The sequence below is a fragment of the Halichoerus grypus genome, chromosome 4, assembly GCF_964656455.1.
Source record: "Halichoerus grypus chromosome 4, mHalGry1.hap1.1, whole genome shotgun sequence".
NCBI classification, from domain to species: domain Eukaryota; kingdom Metazoa; phylum Chordata; class Mammalia; order Carnivora; family Phocidae; genus Halichoerus; species Halichoerus grypus.
The window spans coordinates 59,102,121-59,125,595 of NC_135715.1; the positions used below are offsets into that span (position 1 = coordinate 59,102,121).

Below are 23,475 nucleotides of genomic sequence, written 5' to 3' on the forward strand. Positions count from 1 at the left end.
TACAAGTTATGTGGCTTTAGGCATACTATTTCCCTGTAACTGTTTCTTTACTTATAACACAGGGATAATGATGTATCTCCCTCACCGGGTGGTTATGAAACTTAAATGGGTTATAAAATGTAAAAGTTTCTGGCAAAGGACAATCGATGTATTAGCAGTTATTTCTACCACTAATAGTACCTAAAGCTTGAGTGGTTTCTATATGCACTTAAAAAAAAAATCAACCCTAGTAGGTATTTAATATGTTAATTTGATTGATTTGGGCCATTTTCATTAAAACCACCATTTAAACAATAAAAAAAAAATTACTGGCTTATTTCCTAGAGAGGCAAATACACCTTAAAAACTGTGCCATGGCTGATGTTCATTATTTTTTTTTTTTTTAAAGATTTTATTTATTTGAGAGAGAGAGAGAGAAACAGCATGAGGGGAGAGGATCAGAGGGATAAGCAGGCTCCCCGCTGAGCTGGGAGCCCGATGTGGTACTTGATCTCAGGACTCCGGGATCATGACCTGAACCGAAGGCAGTCGCTTAACCAACTGAGCCACCCAGGCGCCCTGATGTTCATTATTGTATTTCCAATTATTTCATATCCATAATCTCTTATCTAATTTGGAAGAGAACCAGAGTAGTTTGAAAAAGTACTTAACTGTAAGAACTAAGAAGCCTGATTAAAAGATATCATAAAAATTATCTTCTTAGCCAAGCCATAACATTGTTTGTCTCACAATGATTTGGCCTCAAAAGAACTGGCAAAGATACTATAGAATTATTTCCTGCATATTTGATGCCAGACTCAACTAGACCCCATTGCTAATTTTAGAGTGATATTGATCCTCCTGGGAACACTCCATCTAATTAGTAACTGAGCACCTACTATGTGCCTGGCAAGAGGAAAAGCTCCAATTGAAGCTGGATTCCCTTATATTGTAACTACAAAAAAAGAATCTCAAGAGTGTAATTCTAAGTCCAAGCTATGGCCTTTCAGTCTTACTAACATCCAAATACCACAGAATATAAACATCAAAGAATGCCCCCCCACCTTGGACACTATAACTCATCTCAAACCAAAACTGTTCAATTAAGAATTTCTGTAGAATTGATTTCTTCCTATTGGTTTATCTAAATTTTTTAACTTTTCTCTCCTTGGAAGTCTTAAGAGGAAAATGAAAACTTAATAATCTAGTTCTATGTCGAATTTGTCCAATAGCCTTCAAAAAGTAATCCTTGAAAACAAATGCCTACTTATAAAAGCTTTTAGTATTTAAATATTATGTTCCAACTCCAGTATTTAATAAGTTAACATTTTCATTTATTTCCTGTTCTCAGACAAGTGACATGTTTCTGGAAACCTTGATCTTGAACTTCTTAGAGCACCTTCCTTAGACAGTGTCAGGTCTGTTAAAAAAAAGTTTATCAGTAAAAACTGTCCAAAAGCAAAACAAAAAATCCACGTTTCCCTGTAATTTCCTTTAGTCAAAAATTGTCCTGTTAGCACAAATGCCTAAACATTTTAATGGCAAGGATTTAAGATGATGTATTCATTTTCTTCATTTCAAATAGTATCTTTAAATCATACAAACTCCCCCATCCCCATTTCACTTTTGAGGTCCTTGGTAAAGCAGTCCACTTCCATAATGCATACATTCAAAGTTGGTAGAGAGCCCTTGCTTGTATTAAGGAGCTGTATTTGCAACCCTGAAACCTGATCTCCCTGGTTTCGCCCTCCAGTGCAAAACAAAATACACAAGTCTCAAGATTACTTGTCTTCTCCTTTTCAAGGAAGCTTCTCAATACCTTCAACCATTCCTTGTGACATTTGAACACCCCATATTTTTCAATTCTCTAAATGCACTCTAGTTGGTTCACTTCCGTATTTTACATGTGTCCTGACATGAGCCATACACACCAATACTTCCAATCAACAACGGTTTGGGGGAACAAGTGTTTATGAGCATATAATAGGTTAACCTAAATAAATGAATTTTCATGCTAGTTTTGAAATTTGTTCAAACTTTATCTAAATTCCAAATTAAATTATACAACTTGGCTATCCAGGAACCAGGAACATCTGGTATTTTTGAGAATAAGAGTACAAAAAAAAAAGAAAAAGAAAAAGAAAAAGAAAGTAGGAGTACAAATAAATAAATAAAATCTTTAAAAAAAAGAAAAAAGGGGGTGCCTGGGTGGCTCAGTTGTTAAAGTGTCTGCCTTTGGCTCAGGTCATGATCCCAGGGTCCTGGGATTGAGCCCCACATGGGGCTCCCTGCTCAGCGGGGAGTCTGCTTCTCCCTCTGCCTGCTGTTCCCCCTGCTTGTGCTCTGTCAAATAAATTAAAAAAAAAAAAAAAGACGAGTACATTAAAGGGATTCTCTTTTTTTTTTTTGCGGTGAGGGGGATTTAGTTTCATAACGAATATAGGAAGTATAGTAAAACCACCATAAATGTTTCCTGCAGAGCAAAACTACGTAGCACTGAATAAGTCATCACATTTTAAAGGTCCCAATTCCTTGAGTTTTAGAGGTAAACATATCTAAGAATCACTAATTTGAAAAAATTGTACAATAGCTTATTTATTATGGACCAAAGGCTTTACTTTCGGGTGTTTTTCCTATTTTCTCAAAGGATGCAATAAACCACTAAAATGCTGACAAAAATGGCACAACAGAGAATCTGACTTGAAATCTGTACCATAGGCCTGTTTTGGTGACAAATACCCCTCCCATAGATAAAGATTTTTAGACTTCCCCCAAAATATTTTCTTTGTTCTATTAGCCAAGTTGTTTTCAGGTTCTAAACCTCCCTTTCTAAATTACTACTGTTCTTAAGAGTTTTAGTTAAGTTCTAAAATATTTGCATGTGAGAAAAACAAGTTGAGACATACCATTTTTGCTTACATTCTAAATGGGTCACTGTAACAGAAAGGTCATATACTATGAATCCATACATTTGTGTCATATTTACATTTAGCCATATTTTGAACTGAAATGTCCATAGTAAATGCTTTTTGAATATTAAATACAAATTCCACAATTTGAGAATAGCTCAGCTTTTTGATAAATTTGATATGGTTGTGGAGATACAAAAGAAAGAAACTCATAATATACCAGTCTTAGATTTCTCTTTGAGCAAATCTTGAGCCACTACACATACTTCGGTGGTTATTTTTCTTACTCTCCTGCTAAAAAAACTTCAATGACCTCCCTTGCCTCAGAACGCTTCTCACACTACGTAAAGGTACCCTTGGGGCTGGCATGAAGCTGTGGTAGAGGAACCACAGGGTCAACAAGATGTATCTTCTCATATGTACAAATTTACTAATATTGAGGAAAAATGTTAATAAAAAAATTTAAGCATTTTTACAGTAAAATATTATGGAACAAATTATAAAATTAGTAGTTTAAGGTGTATTTTAGATAAATGTAAAGAAATTTCTTAGCCAGAAGCATATCCCATCTTTCTTTTCTAGAGGGAGATACTCTAGATTTCTATCCCTGGCAATAGTTATGAATTGGATTAAGAAATAAAAATTATGCAACTAAAGGGAATGAGGCTAATAATAGTAAGTTGCTACTGGATGGTAAAAATGTGATTTTTAAATAGAATTTTTTTGCCTTTTCCAAGGTTTCTATGCCTATGTATTACTTTTATGCTAGGAGAAATTAAGACAAATCTTTTTTTTTTTTTAAGACAAATCTTTTTAAACAGGAAAATCCCCCCCCCCCACTTTTTTTTTTAAAGTAAGCTCTACACCTGAAGTGGGGCTTGAACTCATGACCCCAAGATCAATCAAGTCACATGCTCTACCAACTGAGCCAGCCAGGTGACCCAAAACAGGAAAATTCTTCATTTTTAGATCTAAAAGTCAGTTTAATTGCTGCTAAATATTTATAACTATAAAATAAACTAGATTTGTTTTTCTTTATATAGTTCATTAATATGGTTTCAAAATTAAAATAGATTTATCTTTTTTTTATACTTACCTTTTGAGGTTTTGGGGGCTGGAGTGGAGAAATGACAGCAAAACCACTCAACAAATTCTTGAATTCTTTTCAACACGCCTTTGAGAACACATAGATTGCTCCCCTACACTTGATTTTAAAATTATCTGAGTTTTGAAATTACCTGTTCAGTTCTTCCCTGATAGTTAATTCTTCATTATCACTTCTAAAGATCCTGAACCCTGTAGGATTTCCATTTACAGATTTCCAAAGGGGGTTGATTATGTGGTTGTAAGTCTGATTCAAATAATTTTTATTTTTCAAGGATTTCTCTCTCTCCTTTTCAGAAAACAAACTTTCCTTTCCCCGAGTCACAAAAATGATACATGCTTATTTGTAATCATGAAAATAAGATCCACCCCCCTCATCCTAATAAGATTTGTCTTACACCTGCAATAAACCAGTAGTAACAGTTTAGCAAATGTATTCGTTTAAGGAGTCTGAAAATATCTGACATATCTTTAATCGTGAACAATTTTCTAGCTGATTAAATATTCATTACATTATTTTAAATAGCTGCACAATATTCCACTCAGCATGTTAATCAGCCTTTTATTACTGGACACTTTAAAAACTCTTCCAAATTTTTAATATTATAAACAATACTATAATAAACACATGGATTACTTCTTAAAAGAGTATATTTATTAATTGCTTTTACAATATTGAAAAATTAAAAGAGAATTTATTATTCTTTTAAATATGCTAAAATCCTAGAAATGTATATGGCTAGTCCATACTCAGTTATAGGTGAGATAGAGAGAAAGAGAGAGGGAAGCGGGGGAAAGGAGGGAGGGAGGGGAAGAGCTTTTCATATAACAGGAAAAAAATCAACTATATCACTCATCAGCATAAAATTAGTATTTAAACTTTGGAACCTGATACTTAGGCTGATGTTTTCAAGTTCTGGGCATCTTAGTCCATTTGCTTTTCTTCATTCTGTTTATAAAATTTTAAATTTTTATTCATATGGCTAATATATTTAAAAGGTCAATATGTATTAATAAATGAGGCACAATTAATGATGAAGCATTCTGTCCCTCAGGTGTGTTAAGTTAGAGAAAAAGGTTAAGAACTACAGATATAAATTGTTCATACCACAAGAAGGAGGGGTAATGTCTTATTGTTAAAGTAAGGAAACATTTACCACACACAAGAGGTCTGGCCCATTTTTAAGCATGTACAAGAATTAGTTGGGGGAGAGTTGTGGTGGGTGAAATGGCATAAATAAAGGCAAAGAGAAAAACTGGATGGATCAAGACTAGTTCCCTTGAAGAAAAACGGAAAAACTTAAAGTAAGGGCAAGATCATGAGGTACAAGCTAAGGAGTTTAAATTTTATCCTATAAGCAAAGGTAGTGTTTTAGGAAGATTAAATTAGTGGGATATATACTATAACGAATGAAACAATTACAGGCAAAGAACTTCTCAGATAAGATGCTACAGAATAGGTGAGAAATAATGAAATACTTAATTATGGCAGCAATTCCAGAAGGGAGGAGTCAAAGATGGCGGTGATTCATTTGGGTAAATGACAAACATGAGTAAGGTCAGTGTCTCCTGGAGCCCTTAGCATTGACAAGCTAAACTGATAAAGTGGAAAACAACTTCAGAGCCATGAAAGCACAATCTGTAAAAACCGGATCATTACACATGTACCTATTCACCAACTATTTAAACATTTTGTTTATATTCTAAATGGTGTCAGATGGAGGTTCTAAACCTTGAGTCAGATTCGTAAATATTGTTCTACCTACAAAGGTCAAATAGGCTGAAGCACATACCACTGTCAAGGTTCTCTTAAAGAACTATGAAAAATTAAATCTGTAGAGCAAGCTAAAAGCTTAAACAGCCATAAAATCTAGCCCCTATAAACTCTTCGATCCCATGAGCTACAAGTCTCCTTCTTGTATATTTAATCATGGCCACCCAGACCTTGCCATTCCTTGTACACACCAAAAATGCTTCAGCCTCAAAATCTTTGTAGTTGTTATTTCATCTACCCGAAAGGCTGTTTTCCCAGATACCTAACGGTTTGCTCCTTATCATTTTAAAAATCGTTGTCTTACTAAATATCATCTCCGTGAAGCATTTTCTGACTATAATACTTAAAAACATCTCTCTCCTGCCTTCTAAACACCTTTATTCCATCCTTTCCCCTTCCTTGCATTATTTTTCTACATAGAACTTAGATCTGACACACCACATATAGTACCTATCAGTTTTTTTTTGTCTATTCTATTACCTATGTCTCTCACTCCCAAGACTGTAAGCTCTATGAGGGTGGAAATTTATTTTTGTTCGGTGTTGATCCTCAGAATTTAAACAGAATAAATTTGTACCTCTCTCTATATAATGTTTCAAATCTAATTTTAATGCTCCCTGTCAAACATTAGCATTTTCACACTGCCACAAGATATTCATGAAAGTATAAACTAAATAATATAAAAATCTGCATTAATTATTTTACAATTTAAAAATTCTCTTAAGGAATGATGTACTTAAACTTTCTTGACTTATACTACAGGACAACAAATACCCTTCTTCATTGTTTGTTTCATGCTAAAATGGCATTTTTAATTGATGACAGGGAAACAAAAAAATCTCCTGTAATTTACTATCATATGCATTAAATACAAAAAAGAAGAAAGTTTTAGTGGTACTATAAGAACTTATACCCCTGAAATGCTATAATATGAGCATTCCCAAAGATTATAAAATAATGAAATGTGGAAATAAGCAAACTCTGGGGTGATTCAGAATTTCTACCACTTCCTAAAGATATTCTTTAATAGAATAATCCATGGTGGGTGGTTAAATTATAAAACAAAGATATACAAAATACTTTTAAATAACAAGTTAACCAGATTGAGTAATATTTTGTGTAAAAGTAGCTTAAAAGCATAACTGCTTAAAATCTAATCCTACAGCATATGATAAATAGAAACAATAACAACATTTTCCAGGTAGTTTATATTTCTTCAAAACACAAAAGTTCAGTCACAAGAATACAATAAATATATTATTCAAAGTTCCACAGAATTAAGGGGGACCTATAATCATTGATATGCTAATTTAAGTATTTTACTCATAAAGTTTTTGCATGAATTCCATGTATTAGTAATCAAGAAATAGACCCAAATAGAAATTATAAATGTTGAATTTAATTTCAGTAATAATAAAGCAAAAAAAAAGCAACTAACTTGTCACCTTGCACAGTAACTTTAACATAAAAGGTATAAACTTATTTATTTTGTCAATATTTTCTTCATTGTATATAGCTCAAAAAAAAAAAAGACATCAGAAATCTGAGAGATATATTTTTAAACAAACAAGGCAAGAACATACACACATTTCTGGTGAGTTAGTTCTGCATTAAAGGGGCTCAAGTTATTAGTAATAAGACAGAAATTGCAAGAAATCCTTTGACAGAGGTAAAAAAATAATTTTAGCTGGAAATGATGATGGTCTCATTTCTTCTCCTAGATATGCAAATAATATGTCTAAATACTTACTAGAGCCAAATCTATCTCAAAAGTTTGGGACATTAGTTTTTCTCCTTTTTGTTAATACTCAATGAGAAAAAACACTTAGAATTAAAACTTTTTCGATGAATAAGGGATAGTAATATCCACCTGCAAAAGGAAAAAAAATTGATTTAGAATGTCAACTTCTAAATAAATAAATCATTAACTTAGAGATCACAGTTTATGAAAGTATAATCTTGCTTATCCAATTATGGCTAACCTGGGCATGTATCCATAATGATACTTAGTGGCTTACAAACAACATGTAATTCTGTAACAACCAAAAGGATATATAATTGAAGAAAACCTTTAGGGTTGAGTATAGAATTTAGTCTAAGCCCAAATTTTCATATATACCATCACATATCTGTATGTGTGATCTTACGAGATCTCCCATTTAAATATAGGATATAAACTGAGTTATTCAACTATTAAAATATTCCTCTTGCTGCCTCCTGGATACTTGCCTGAGTCCTCTGAATTAGCTCCAAACTCAATCCATATTCCAAGTAAAAGATTTAAGATGCTCAATATTGAAATTATTTGGCATCAACTTAAAAAGAGACTGAATGAAAAAAATGAAGATTTTTTCCAAAGATGGAAAAATGAAAATTTAATACACACCCATACTTATTTTTCTTTGTAAAATAGCCAAATTTAGGTTATAAAGGGTATAACTTTTATTTTACTATTTGCACTTTATGTGTTCAAAATTACACAAAGATGGAAGTGTATTAACTCATACAAATAAAACTTCCCAGTTCCACTGAATTACCTAAAATGTGTGTTTCATTAGGTAGTGATAGGCCATTTCCTCTTCTTTAGTAAGAGACTGGAAAGAAGCTGTATGCTGTTATGATAAATTTCAATATAACAGTTTTTCTATAGTTTCTCACTTCGCCAATATTTCATTTTTTCTTTAATCCATTCTCAGGATTAAAATAAGAAAGTTTTCCTTTAGCTGTAATAGCCCCAAATATTCCTTCTTCACATCTGGAACATCCAGATATAAAGATTCACCTAAGTAAATGTAAAATCCAGGTTTTCTCTCTGTCATTTAGAAAGCAGATTAGACTAAATATAATTTTCTAAAATTAAGTCAAAATATACTTAGGAAAACAAAAAACAGAAAAAGGAAATCTAATTCCTGAGTTGTTCTGGAAAATACTGGACAAACTTTGTAATTTATTCAATAAATATTTCTAAGCATTTAGATGTTAAATCCTGGAATACTTTTAGTGGAATTAAAAATCATCATTTATTTGTTACAGTCTTTCACAAAAGAGTTGAAATAAAGGAAAACAGGTTAAGAGCTTGATGAATGATTTTTCAAAGCACCAAGGCAATACTTATTTCCATGTAAATGCTGGCATTTAATACTAATACCATATATATGGTATGCTGCTTCCTTATTTGGGGGAAAAACTGTTCTTAAAAATGAAAGCTTTATCTTATATATTTTCTTTACCTTCAAATTAGAATTTAAACAGAAGATCCTCAAATACAATTCTTTAATTTACATCTGAAATACTTTTAGAGTTTCTAAAAGAGACAATAATAATTGGAAATGATTCGTTAAGAACTGCATTTATTTTGTAGATTTTCTGCTTGGTTACAGTTGAAAAGGTTAAGATAGTCCTTATAGAAAAGACCAGAAGTGTGGTACACTACATAAACATGCCTGTCTTATCCTGAACATTAATTTTTAGTTTAATGACTTAATAAAATAACAAAGTAAGAAAAAGAAAATAAAGAAAACATTTTCCTGGGTGGCTCAGTCGGTTAAGTGGCTGGCTGCCTTTGGCTCAGGTCATGACCTCAGGGTCCTGGGATTTCAGGAATTTAATTTACATGTTTTGATAGTTCCCCCTTCCTTTATAAGGAAATATTTAGAAACATTACTAAAAACTGTCTTCTAAGTTCTGTTCAGAATGTATATTTTATAAATGTACACTTATCTGTAAGATAAGCAAATATCTTCAATTTCATTTCACTAGAGAAACAAAGGGAAAATGAATATTTAAGTAAAAATTTCAGTATTTACATTGGATATAAATATGCAATAAAATAAGTTTGATTCTATATAAGCTTTTTTTTTTTTAAAGATTTTATTTGACAAAGAGAGACACAGCAAGAGAGGGAACACAAGCAGGGGGAGTGAGAGAGGGAAAAGCAGGTTTCCCGTGGAGCAGGGAGCCCGATGCGGGGCTCGATCCCAGGACCCTGGGACCATGACGGGAGCCGAAAGCAGACGTTTAACGACTAGTCGAGCCACCCAGGCGCCCCTCTATATAAGCTCTTTCAATAAACTCTTGATGGCATTCAACAATTATTAAATTGCAATTATATTATTTTATTTTACTCTATTTTTAAAAAGATTTTATTTTTTTTAAATGTTTATATGTAATTTCTACACCCAACATGGGGCTCGAACTCATGACTCCGAGATCAAGAGTTGCATGTTCCTCTGACTGAGCCAGCCAGGCACCCCACAATTATATATTTCTTTAATACACATACATCGGAAAAGTTAGTACTTGTTTTTATAGAATCATTCTAAACATAACAAGATTATCAATAATACTGAAAATAGATTATCAATAAAACTGAAGATGTATCAGTAATATTAATACATATTAAACTGTAAAACATATCAGACTGTAGAGTATGGCCAACCTTACTTCAGCAGCACAGTTAATACTGGAGATAATTTTAGAATCTTAACGCCAATATTTACGTGCTGCTAAGGCACTGCTGACATCACTATCATAAGAGCTATGAATAAAAAGAAATATATTTTCTTCAGAAGATCAGATCCTTGTATTTTTGAGGCAGCACAATATGGCCTGCACCTTTTCAAAATCCACAAACCATTATGTGCTGCTACTTTACTCCAAGGTTTTTGTTTTTTTAAACACACATTAGCACCTAAAGATACAAAAAATTTTTTTCTTTTAGAAGAGAATACATTAAAAAACCCATGTTTAAAGATTATAACCGACAAAATATGCATAATTTGCTATTTCTTAGAAGCTTTAAAGTAGCATAATAAAATTTATTTCTACATCAAATGTTTAAGAAAAGCCTACTATGTGCTAAGCACATTGCTATAGGTTAGGAACACAAAGATGTGTAATATGCGGAAATGAAAAGCATTTTCCCCCCTTTGTCAACTTAATAAGCCAATACAGTTAAATATTTGATCAAATTTTTGAATGTTATAATATATAGAAGTTATTTTTTCCTTTTATAAACAGAATGTGAATTGATAAAATTTGGTCTTTACCTTGGTAAAAGTGTTAATTTACAGACAGCATTGCATTCCTTGCAGTACACCTTTCAAAAGACCTCTTCATCAAGTAGGTAAGACTTCATGTCAAGGGAAAAATAAGAAATGACATACAAAAGCTCAGTTTCAATAAACTTAAGTGGGCAAATGCAAATATACTTTTATTTATTTATATCTATCTATCCATCCATCCATCCATCCATTCTGAGCTAGAGTGCATGCATGCCCATGAGTTGGGGGTGGGGTGGGGGTGGGGTGAGAGGCACAGGGAGACAGAGAATCTTAATCAGGATCCATGCTCAGCATACAGCCCACAGGGTTCATCTCACGACCCTGAGATCATGACCTTAGCCAAAATCAAGAGTCGGACACTTAACCAACTGAGCCACCCAGGTGCCCCCAAATACACTTTTAAAGGAAAAGCCTGCTTAAGAGTCTTTCTTTCTCTCTCCCCCATCCCAAAGGTAATTCCAGATTATGAAGCCGTGGAAAGATGAGTTAACTTTGTATTCAGAGATGAGAAGTAAAACCGAATCTTGTGGCTCTTAATCTTCCTATATCCTACCTGCCTCCACTCTTCACTAGGCAAGGAAGTATACTCCTAGTTTCCACTTATTCCGATGTAGGAATGCAATTACTTCTCTAAAAGATACCATAAAACTATCATCATTCTAGTTCATGCCTTGACAACCTTTGCTCTGGTTTTCTCATCATTAAAATGGCCATGCTAAAGCTATGGTATAGGTATGAAATGAGATGTACAGTGAAATCTGCCCTTCTTCTCCTATCTAATTGTTTACAAAAGCACAAGTGTCCTACATTCTACATTTTTTGTGAGCATCTTCCCCATTAAAAAATATTTGTAGTTAATCTCCTGAGTAACCCCTGTTTCACATACTACTCTGCTCTATTACTATCTCAAATTTCTGCACAATTTTTGAGTATGTAACCAAAATAAATCTTTGTGCAATGACTGGAGAAATACACAATATATATTTGTATTTATCAATTAAGGAACAGTTCCTTAGGCTATCTCTCACATAAACCCATTTTCCAAACAAAAAATGTAAACATGACATTTTCAAATATGCAAAATTTATATATGTACATTTTTTCATTTAATAAATATCTTACTGAACACCTACTATGTGCCAGGCACTGTCCCAGTCATTACACTAGTTAGTACACTAGTATATAGACACAGTCCCTTCTCAGAAAAAATTTAACATCATTTAAATTATATGAAATCATTAAACAAATAACTATTCAAGACTATATATTGTTCTTGTCCCCCACAGTATATATATACATTAAGTCATGTATACATATACATGATAATAATTAATACATGATAATTCCAAAATCAAGAAGAAATCCACTGGTCACTTCAATTCCAATCTTCTTTTTTTTTTTTGCTAAGAAATAAATGTGAATATTGCAAAATGAAAGTCACTTTTATAAACTTTTTATTTTTATTTTTTATTTTTTTAAAGATTTTATTTATTTATTTGACAGAGAGAGACATAGCGAGAGAGGGAACACAAGCAGGGGGAGTAGGAGAGGGAGAAGCAGGCTTCCCCGCGGTGCAGGGAGCCCAATGTGGGGCTCGATCCCAGGACCCTGGGATCACGACCTGAGCCGAAGGCAGACGCTTAACGACTGAGCCACCCAGGCGCCCCTAAACCTTTTTTTAAACAAGACTTCACAGTAAGAATGTCTTCATTTATCATTTTTAAAAAATTGTGGTTATAATACACATAACATAAATTTTACCATTTTATACAACTGTGTGGCATTAAGTCCAGTTACATTGTATAACTATCACCACATTCCATCTCCAGAACCTTTTCATCTACACCAATTTTAACTATACCCATTAAATACTGTCCTTCATCCCCTCAGCCCCTGGACACCACGATTCTACTCTCTGTCTTGATGAACTTGCCTATTTTAGGTACCTTATATAAATGGAATCATAAAATATTTATTCTTTTGAGTCTGGCTTATTTTACTTAAGATTACTTTTTCAAGGTTCATCCATGCTGTTGCATATATCAGACTTCCCTTTTTACAGCTGAGTAGTATTCAATGTGTATATATACATTTTGTCCATTTATCTATGGACATTTAAGTTGCTTTGATCTTTTGGTTATTATGATTAATTGCTGCTATAAACATGGTATACAAATATCTGTTTGAGTCCTGCTTTCAATTCCTTTGGGTATAATCCCCAGGATCACATGGTATTTAATTCTATTTTTAATTTTTTGAAAAATTGCCATACCGTCTCTATCATTTTACACTTCCATCAGAAATGCAAAAGGGTTCTAATTTCTCTACATCCTTGCCAACATTTATTTTTTTCCTTTCTTTTCAAAAAGAATAGCCATCCTTATGGATGTGAAGTGGTATCTTGGTGTGGTTTTGATTTTTCATTTCCCTAATGAGTAGTCTTTTGAGCATCTTATGTTTATTGGCCATCTGTATATCTTTAGTAAAATGTCTATTCAAGTCCTTTGCTCATTTTTTAACTGAGTTGTTTGGTTTTGTTGTTGTTGAATTATAAAAGTTCTTTATGTATCCTGGATATAAGTCTTATATCAGATATATGATCTCCCATTCTGTAGGCTGCCTTCTCACTCTGTTGATAGTGCCTTTGATGCACAAAAGTTTTAAGTTTTGGGGCGCCTGGGTGGCTCAGTCGTTAAGCGTCTGCCTTCGGCTCAGGTCATGATCCCAGGGTACTGGGATCGAGCCCCACATTGGGCTCCCTGCTCAGCGGGGAGCCTGTTTCTCCCTCTCCCACTCCCCCTGCTTGTGTTCCCTCTCTCGCTGTGTCTCTCTCTGTCAAATAAATAAAATCTTTAAAAAAAAAAAAAAAAAAAAAGTTTTAAGTTTCGATGGAGTCCAATTTACCTTTTTGTTGTTGCTGCCTGTGGTGTACTATCCAAGAAATTGCTATCAAGTCCAATGTCATCAGGTTTTTCCTATGTTTTCTTCTAAGAGTTTTACAGTTTTAGTTCTTACATTCAGGTCTTTGATCCATTTTAAATTTTGTATATGGCATGAGGTATTATTTTATATGTTGATATCCAGTTTTCCCAACTCCCTTTGTTGAAAAGACCGTCCTTTTCCCATTGAATTTTTTTTTTTTAAAAAGTAAGCTCTGTGCCAAACATGGGACAAACTCATACTCCCGAGATCAAGAGTCACATGTTCTACCAACTGAGCGAGCTGAACAGTCTTGGCACACATATTAAAAATAATTTCATCATATCTGTGAGGGTTTATTTCTAGGCCCTCCAGTCTATTCCATTGGTCTATATGTCTGTCTTTAGGCCAGTACCATACTGTTTGATTACCATGACCTTGCATTAACTTTTGAAATCAGAAGTGTGAGATCTCCAAATTTGTTTTTCAATATTGTTTTGGCCATCTGGTGTCCCTTGAGAGATTCTGTATACATTTTAGAGCAGTTTTTCTATTTCTACAAAAATGTCGTTGGGATTTTGACAGGGATTGCACTGAATCTGTAGATCACTGTGGATAACAATCATCTGAGACTCCCAAAACATGAACATGGGATGTCTTTCTATTTATTTGTGTCTTAAGTTCCTTTTAGCAATGTTTTGTAGTTTGCAGTGTAGAAGCCTTTCACCATCTTGGTTAATTTTATTCCTAAGCATTTTAATATTTTTGATGTTATTGTAAATGTACTTGTTTTCTTAATTTACTTTTTGGATTGTTCACTTTTATTTTTATTTATTTTCTTTAAAAGATTTTATTTATTTATTTGAGAGAGAAAGAATGAGAGAGAGAGAGAGAGAGCACATGAGAGGGGGAGGGTGAGAGGGAGCAGCAAACTCCCTGCTGAGCAGGGAGCGGGATGCGGGACTCAATCCAGGGACTCCAGGATCATGACCTGAGCTGAAGGCAGTTGCTTAACTAACTGAGCCACCCAGGTGCCCCCGGATTATTCACTTTTAGTGCAAAGAAATGCCACTGATTTTTGAGTGTTGATTTTGTATCCTGCAACCTCACTGAATTTGCTTATTAGTTATAACTTTGTGTGTGTGTGTGAACAAGTATTTTTCTTTTTTTTTTTAAAGATTTTATTTATTTGACAGAGACACAGCAAGAGAGGGAACACAAGCAGGGGGAGTGGGAGAGGGAGAAACAGGCTCCCCGCTGAGCAGGGAGCCCAATGTGGGGCTCGATCCCAGTACCCTGGGATCATGACCTGAGCCGAAGGCAGACGCTTAACGACTGAGCCACCCAGGCGCCCTGAACTAAGTATTTTCTACATGTAAGATCATGTCATCTGTGGCCAGAAATAATTTTACCTTATAAATCTTTTTTAGCTAAAACTGGTTCAGAAGCTGTTTGGCAACCTTGGTCTATTCATTTTCTCATTCTTCTAGAAAACCATCAGACAGGTGTCTCTTCTCTCCCTTCAAATTTCCATTATCTCTCCTTTCTTCTCTTTTTTTTTTTTAAAGATTTTTATTTATTCATTTCAGAGAGAGAGAGAGAGAGAGAGTACACAAGCATGACTGGGGGGCAGAGGGAGAGGGAGAAGGAGGCTCCCCACTGAACAGGGAGCCCAGCGTGGGGCTCGATCCCAGGACCCTGGGACCACGACCCGAGCCGAAGGCAGACGCTCAACCGACTGAGCCACCCAGGTGCCCCCCATTATCTCTCCTTTCATCCTCATTTTCACTCAGGTAACAGAAGCTATTAAAAGAGAATTTCTACTACATCTATTTACCTACATATATCTGTGCCCATATAACTCCTCCTTCTCTATATAATGGATAAGCAATCACTGTTCATAAGACATAAACCTCTTATATACTAGATTTTATCCTCTTTTGCTTACTTAAGGATATTCCTCTAGCACTCTCCCCTGCATCTTTAGTTTTTCTACTGGATCATTCTTATCAGCAAAAATACTATAATTTCTCTCATCTTAATTTCATTTCTTAAAGATTACTGCAATTTTATCACTGATGTTTTAATAAACACCCTCAGAGGAAGATTTTTTCCTATTTTTATTTCTATTTTTAACTGAGATACTAAAAAAGAACTGCTTTCTATTTGAAAGCCTGATAAATTTAAGCTATTAGCAAAAGTATCTTTCCACACTCCAGAAAAATATGGAAATTCTTGACTTAAATGTATTAATAAGCTGAGTAATTCCAGTGGAGCAATTGCAGCCAGATAAATCTCTTTACCTGTGTTTTTTTTTTTTTTTTTTTAAGATTTATTTGTCAGAGAAAGAGAGCGCGCAAGTGAGCACAAGCAGGGGGACTGCCAGGAAGAGGGAGAAGCAGGCTCTCTGCTGAGCAAGGAGCCTGATGCGGCACTTGATCCCAGGACCCTGGGATCATGACCTGAGCCGAAGGCAGACGTTTAACCTACTGAGCCACCCAGGCATCCCTCTTTACCTGTGTTTAACAACAACAAAACAACAATAATCTCCCAGTCTGGTAAGTTTTTATTTTTCCTTTCCATTTATAATGACCTTCTACTCTGGGGCTGCTAAAGTAGGTTTTATATTATGCTTTCAAGAAGGAGTTATTTTATTTTTTTAAGATTTTATTTATTTCAGAGAGAGAGGGAGGGAATGAGCAGGGGGAAGGAGCAGAGGGAGAGGAAGAAGCCGACTCCCCACTGAGCAGGGAGCCAGATGCCGGACTTGATCCCAGAACCCTGGGATCATGACCTGAGCCGAAGGCAAGACACTTAACTGACTGAGCCACCCAGGTGCCCCAAGAAGGGGTTATTTTAAATTAAAAATTTCTTGGAATCTATAGAGGGCTTCCACTGTCACATGATTGAGATATTCAGATGTTAATACATGCCATGAAAATATTTTTGCTCTTTTGTTTAGACATACCCACTGTGTATTATCTGTACACTGCTTTGGGTTTTTCAAATACTTAATTTCATTTTTAATCTGGCATCAAAACTATCTGTAATAATTACTTTCTTCAAGTATGCTTCAAACTCTGCACCATAAACCTCTTAAGGAGCTGGCTATAGCCCCTGAGTCACAGAAATGACTATACTGGCTAAGGCCAATGGAATACTACACTCATGGTATGAAACATTGATACTATACCTGGAGAAAATTTAAAATTAGCCATGCTGTAATATCTTTAAGAATAGGCCTAAATTATGGGGTTTAACTAAACTGCATGATAATTTTATTAAACATAATAATTTTGGGGAGCCTGGGTGGCTCAGTCGGTTAATACAGACAGACACCCCCCCCCCCGCAAAATATTAAGGTCTGTGTAATTAGGACCTATCCAGTATTTCCTACTTCTTTCCAATTAGAACCCTCTACCACTCTAGTTAAAAAGTCTCTTTTAAGAGACATGACAACCCAATACAGTATGTGGATCTTTCTGAAATAATCAGGAATTTTAAGAGAAACTAAATGTTATTACAGTAGGGGATTATTATTCATTTTGTTATTATAAGTATGAATGGCTATATATTTAAAAAAAAAAGAATCCCTATAAGTTAGAGAAGCATAGGAAGTATTATGAGTGGACAAAAACCGATCAGGCATGTGCTGTGGGGCCACCAGGTAAATAGCAAGTGGAATAAAATTACTTATCATGCTTTTAATAAATTGTTTTCCAGTTCTTTCTTCTCCTAAGTTATATATTCCCACCTGGTCTCTGAATCTTCACTGAAGCTACTGCTGGAGGCTAAAATACTCACTAATCCCCTTCCCATTTATCCCTACTTTAGAGGACAACTTAAGTGTACCCTCTCCAGTGCATTCTTACTTCAGCCTTTCTGGCTGATACTGAATTGCACATTTATAAGAACTTTTGAATAGAGAAAATTATTCTCAGTATTGAGTACGGTGCTGAGCAAATAACTGGCTTAATTATTTCATATCTATCATCCATTCAACCGGACCACCTATGTACCAATGCTTCCTGGTAGGCTCACACCATTTCTCTACTCTTATATCTTAGTCCACTACAAACATTATAGTGCCTCCATTCTTTAAACTGTGCTTTCAAGTTTGCTGGCTAAAAGAAAAGCCACATTCCTAAACTAGATATGGAATGAGCCCTACTGGCTAGATGCAGAACCAAACAAAGAGAGCTATTAAAAAAAAAATTAGAGAACAGTACCATTCAGTTCTTGCCTTTATTTTTATCAAAGTCTTAGTTCCAAGTGTGGTGGTTTATATTCTGGCCTGTGGGCTCTTAATTATCTTTACTAGCTTTTGATACATATCAACTTTTTATTTTTATGATCTTCTAAGAAAAAAATAGTCATTTTGAAAGGTGAGACAATAAATGTTTTGCTTAAGAAGTCAACTTGAAGATGAATCTGAGTAAATGGAAATCTTTAAATACCTTAGTTTTCTTATTAGGTAACAGATTTAATAAAAATTTAAAATACAATAAAAAAGATACAAATTTTATATAAATTAATGGTTTCTCCCCTCATTTCCTCATAAATGATTTGTTACTCTAATTCTGGTTCCATTAACATTTTTGTTTAGGCATATTTATTTATTTTTTAAGATTTATTTATTTGAGAGAGCAAGAATGAGAGAGAGAGAGAGTACATGAGAGGGGGGAGGGTCAGAGGGAGAAGCAAGCTCCTCGCTGAGCAGGGAGCCTGATGCAGGACTCGATCCCAGGACTCCGGGATCATGACCTGAGCCGAAGGCAGTCGCTTAACCAACTGAGCCACCCAGGCGCCCAGGCATATTTACTTTCTTAATGCTGCTGTAATTTCAGTTCATCTAGTTTACATAAGGCATTACTGCATTTAACAAAAACATTAGAAAATTCTAGGTATGTCTCCTAAGCTCTAAAATCATCCTGAGTGCAAAAGAATATACTAGTCAATTTCTGCATTTCCAATTATATCAATATAATAAACAGCAGAAATAATTTACTGAGGCAACAACGATACAGAACAGTGAATCTGAATCTGGAAGACCCAAGATGGAATCCTGGCTCTATCCTTTATGAATCCTTATCTTGGGTAAGTTATTTCAGTACATGGAGCCTCGAGTTTCCTTTTTGTAAAATGGGTTATTAATGCCCAGTTCATAGCCCTGTTAAGACTGTACAAATTTAAACTTTTATGAGCACATCTAGTAGTGGATAGGTGTTTAATAAATGACTGCTGAATCTAACTTTATAGGTTTTGAACCATACTTTGGGCAAACAGGGTTTCAGCAGACTGTGATTCAACATGAACCAACAGTGCTGATGACAAAGAGAAAGTTAGTGGAATCAAGCAGGCTGCATTAACAGATCTCATTCATAAGAGAAAGACTGTATTGTGTACCTCAAACCACACAGAGTACACTCAGTTCTGTACAGAGTATTTTTAAAGGAATACTGAAAAAATGTAGTGGATCTAAAAGTGGAATATCCAGGATACTACTGATCTAGAATTCATACTATGAGAACCAGTGAAGGACTTAGGTATGTTCAGTCTAGAGAAAAGACAGAAAAACTATTTTTAGAAGACCTATCTAGGGCCAAAGGATGAAATTATATACTGAACTGAAATCTCTCTTATAAGAATTTTATTTTTTATCAATTATTATAACTGACATAATTTATACCATTAAAGAAAAAGCTTATCTATTACGGTTCTAATTCTAAAACTCTGAGGGTTAAAATAAAATCAGTATAGATCAATTAAAAAATTGACTTTTAGGGGCTTCTAGGTGGCTCAGTCAGGTAAGCAGCTGACTCTTGGTTTCGGCTCAGGTCAGGATCTCAGGGTTGTGAGATCGAGCCCCGCATGGGCCTCTGCGCTCAGTGGGGAGTCTGCTTAAGATGCTCTCCCTTCCCCTCTGCCCCTCTGTGTGCTCTCTCTCTCAAATAAATAAATAATATTTAAAAGAACTGACTTTTAGAAAATTTCAGTGTTATTTTACTAAGCTGTCTTATTAAGGATTTGGAGGACAATCTGCATTTAAGTTCTGACAAGAGGGCATTAAATACAAGGGGCATAAAGAAATAACTTGAGACAATTTAAAGAAAATGAAACTGAAAAAAATTTTAAGAAATTTATCTATTGGATATAACAGAAAGCATGAAACTGATAGTCTAGACAAAAAAGTCAGGTGTGACTGCTGACAACTTGACATATATCTATTTCAATTCTGCATTCAATTTATTCCTGTTTTATATGGAAATCACTTTGAAAACTCAATTTCAGACAAAAAGATAGTGGCAAAGGACAAGACTGCATTGAATAGTCTAGGGATGTTACCTATTGTATTCATGCTTAGAACCTGAAATCCCTATTACAGCAGAATTTATTGTATTTGTATGTTTATTTCCTATTTTAATTAAGGCCTGTGCTATTAAATTTTGCCTTGTTTTCATTTTCCTAAGAAAACATCAAAAGTAACTTCATAAATAAGAAATTCCCTATTATTATTCTTTGAATCATCCATCTTGAACTGAGAAGTTGTTCAGGGTAGGAAAATAATGACTCCAACTCCTTTCTATAATTTTGGCACTAAAATTCAAATTTTATGCCTATAATTTTGTTGAGAGCAGAAACACAGCCTTGCACAGACAGAAGATCAGGTTTAATAATTTAAATTATTCTGTTAAACACATATATGTCAAACATTAAGACTTTAAGGATAGGAACAACTGGCATTTGATTAAACACTAACTCTCAGAAAGAGTAGTTATTTGAACAATGACTAAAAAATGGCTGTGGCACATTGTAAATTTTCTCTATGTTCATAAACCATAGAATATACCCCTTTAAGAGCTTAGATTTGATATATTTACCTAAATTAATATCAATTGGTCATTTCGTAAATTTGCAAACCTTCTTTACCACCAAATGCTGACAGTACCTAGCACCCTTAAAATTTTTTTGATTGTAAACATTGCTTACTACTAATCCAAGTGCCAAAAGAGCAATTTGTTCTTTTTATCTCCTTTGGCACAAATCTTTCTCCCAGAAACATTCACATTATAAAATTATTCAAGATAATTAAAATTTCCTCATGAGTGCCACAGGTAGACAGCATTTTACATAAGAGTAATTTTCAATCACAAATATGTTAAAAATAGAATATTCAGCTATATTTAGTGACTCATACCAAAAGCATTACATTTTCATTGAAAACAACAGATTTTATATCATCTGCCATTATTAATTACTTATTGCCCTACTCATTACAACATTCTGATTTTTTTTGTAGTACTTTTAGACAGCCCCATATTTATATTATTTTTTTTTTTAAAAGATTTTATTTACTTGAGAGAGAGAACATGGGGGAGGGGGCACTCTGGGGCCCTTGATCCCAGGGCTCTGGGATCATGATCCTGGGATCCTGACCTGAGCTGAAGGCAGATGCTTAACTGACTGAGCCACCCAGGTGCTCCTACATTATTTATAATTCAAGAACTGACACTATTTTCTAATATAGTATGATTACATTTCTAAAAACTTATCTGGATAGTCCAATGTGAGAAATAATTTTTTGTCATTTCTATTTATTAGGCTAGTTCTTGATAGTAGGCAAATAATAAGTCTCCTGAATTACAAGGTAACTTATTTCCATGACCTTTTTTTATAGGACTAACAATGACAGCCCTGAATGAATTTTCTGCTTTATCTTCTGTTTCTTATTTAGAAAGTCAGTGTCTTAAAATTTTTGTTGTTGTAGATTAAAAAGAAGCAATGATCTTAACTGCTGACAGTGCATCTAAAGGTGTTATTTCATTTAGCACCAAATGATATATCTAGTTATTTTAAGTTTATATAACAGAAATACATAATTTAAGTACCTAAAACTGCAACATAAAAAAACCAAAAACACCGCTCAAAGAAAAAGTGGGAAAGAAAGGAAATATGATGATTTCTGAATGTTTAATGTTAAGTAACAAATATATAAAAATGAACCCAATATATAAAAACGAACCGAAAACACTGCTATTATTTAATTCTGACAGCATCAAATATATGAAACACCAATATTCTACAACTTCTGGAATACCCACATTCCAGAAGTGGGGAACAGCTTAAAAAATATCCCTTTCTTAAAGAAAGAATGGCATTAAACAAACATAAGAGAATGACAGAAGAGGGGATATACACACATGATCATAATCATAATCACTATCATTATGTACCTATTTTTCTGGGTACTGTTTAATTGGAAAATCACCATTTTAATAACTCAGATTAAAGAGAACTCCAGACATACTACCTAGAACAGACAACAGAAAGCATTCCAATTATAAAATATAGCAAATGAACCTATCTTTAAAAGATGCTGGACATTATCCAAAAAAGGCTGTTTGCTTAGAAGTTTATAAAGGAGATGAAATAAGATTAGGAATGTGATGTTATCTATGCTTATAAATCTGTTAGGAGTGAAATGATACCTATTTCTTTTTGAAAAGTTGACTGCTCCCCGGTCCACAGTAGGAGTGCAATATCAATCAAAAAGATTTCTTTTTCTAAGAGTTAAGCTGAAGTAAAACTGAGCTGGCTTCCAAGGGACCAATTAAGGAACTTATGCCGGGGCTATATGGGATTCTTTGGGGATTTGTAAATGTTTCCATTCTAGTTTTCCAGAGACAAAAAACTAAAAAGGAAAAAATTAAAGAAGTGACCTGTGGTTTTTGACTACTACTCTTCAAACTGGCTCATTAATAAAAGTTTTCAATATTTAATTGATTTCTACCCTAAAAACTATTTACTGAGTTCAGTGGCTGATCTTCTATGATCATAAGGTCAGTCCTCAACACATATACATTATTTACCAAGTCACTAATGCAATGGTATTAGATGAGGTAAGAGGAGAATCTGATGCACTAGTTTTCACTTAAATGGGGCCATCCTTCAACATCAAGGACAGAAAACAGATGCACTTGAGTTTCTTTTATTTAGAGATATACAATTAGCTCAAGGAATAGATAGAAATGAATCTTTTTGGTAACTGATATCCGGAAAATAGTTATCATCTTGCATAGTTATGATGACTTTGATTTGAGAGTTTTTCTACGGGTATGACATTAATTTCAGCTAACCTGTAAGAGTTTTTCCCTTAGAATTTTTAAGTTTCTCGGGGCACCTGGATAGATCAGTGGTGGTTAAGCGTCTGGCCTTCTGCTCAGGTCGTGACCTCAGGGTCCTGGGATCGAGCCCCACATTGGGCTCCCTGCTCAGCAGGGAGTCTGCTTCTCCCTCTGCTCATGCTCGCTCTCTCTCACTCTCTAATAAATAAATAAAAAGTCTTAAAAAATAGAATTTATAAGTTTCTCAAAAGTTATATCAATCAGGGTAAAAATGTTTCTTATTCACAGAAAGGTGTGCATGTGCATATATCAAAGGAAGGAAAAGTGATTGCCTTCCTGGTTTTTCCTACCTTCTGAAGTTTAAAAGTTAAATTTTAAGTATCTCACAAAAAAGTCTGCAGTGCAATCTAGTGAAATGCAAAAATAAATAAAAAAACTATTTTTCAAGTGAAGAAAATACTTCCAATTTATAAAACCATAAAATAACTGTAAGTCTGATTAATGATGATAATAAAAAAGATAGTTATGTATAAATTCATTTGAAGGAAAAGTGTTTAAAATTGTGATTCTCAGATTTAGAGATGATAGGGCCTGGCTGTAAA

At 34.1% G+C, this 23,475-nt stretch overlaps 1 pseudogene across 1 annotated transcript in view; it reads right to left on the bottom strand.

The window, feature by feature from the left end:
* LOC118545243 (ELAV-like protein 1 pseudogene) overlaps positions 1 to 23,475 on the bottom strand; it is a 79,599-nt pseudogene that overhangs the window by 41,721 nt on the left and 14,403 nt on the right. The window contains exons 4-5 of the transcript XR_013446993.1: positions 10,815 to 10,897; positions 7,517 to 7,636 (exon numbers count right to left, since the gene is read on the bottom strand). The product of XR_013446993.1 is annotated as an ELAV-like protein 1 pseudogene (transcript). The remainder of the gene's footprint in view (positions 1 to 7,516; positions 7,637 to 10,814; positions 10,898 to 23,475) is intronic.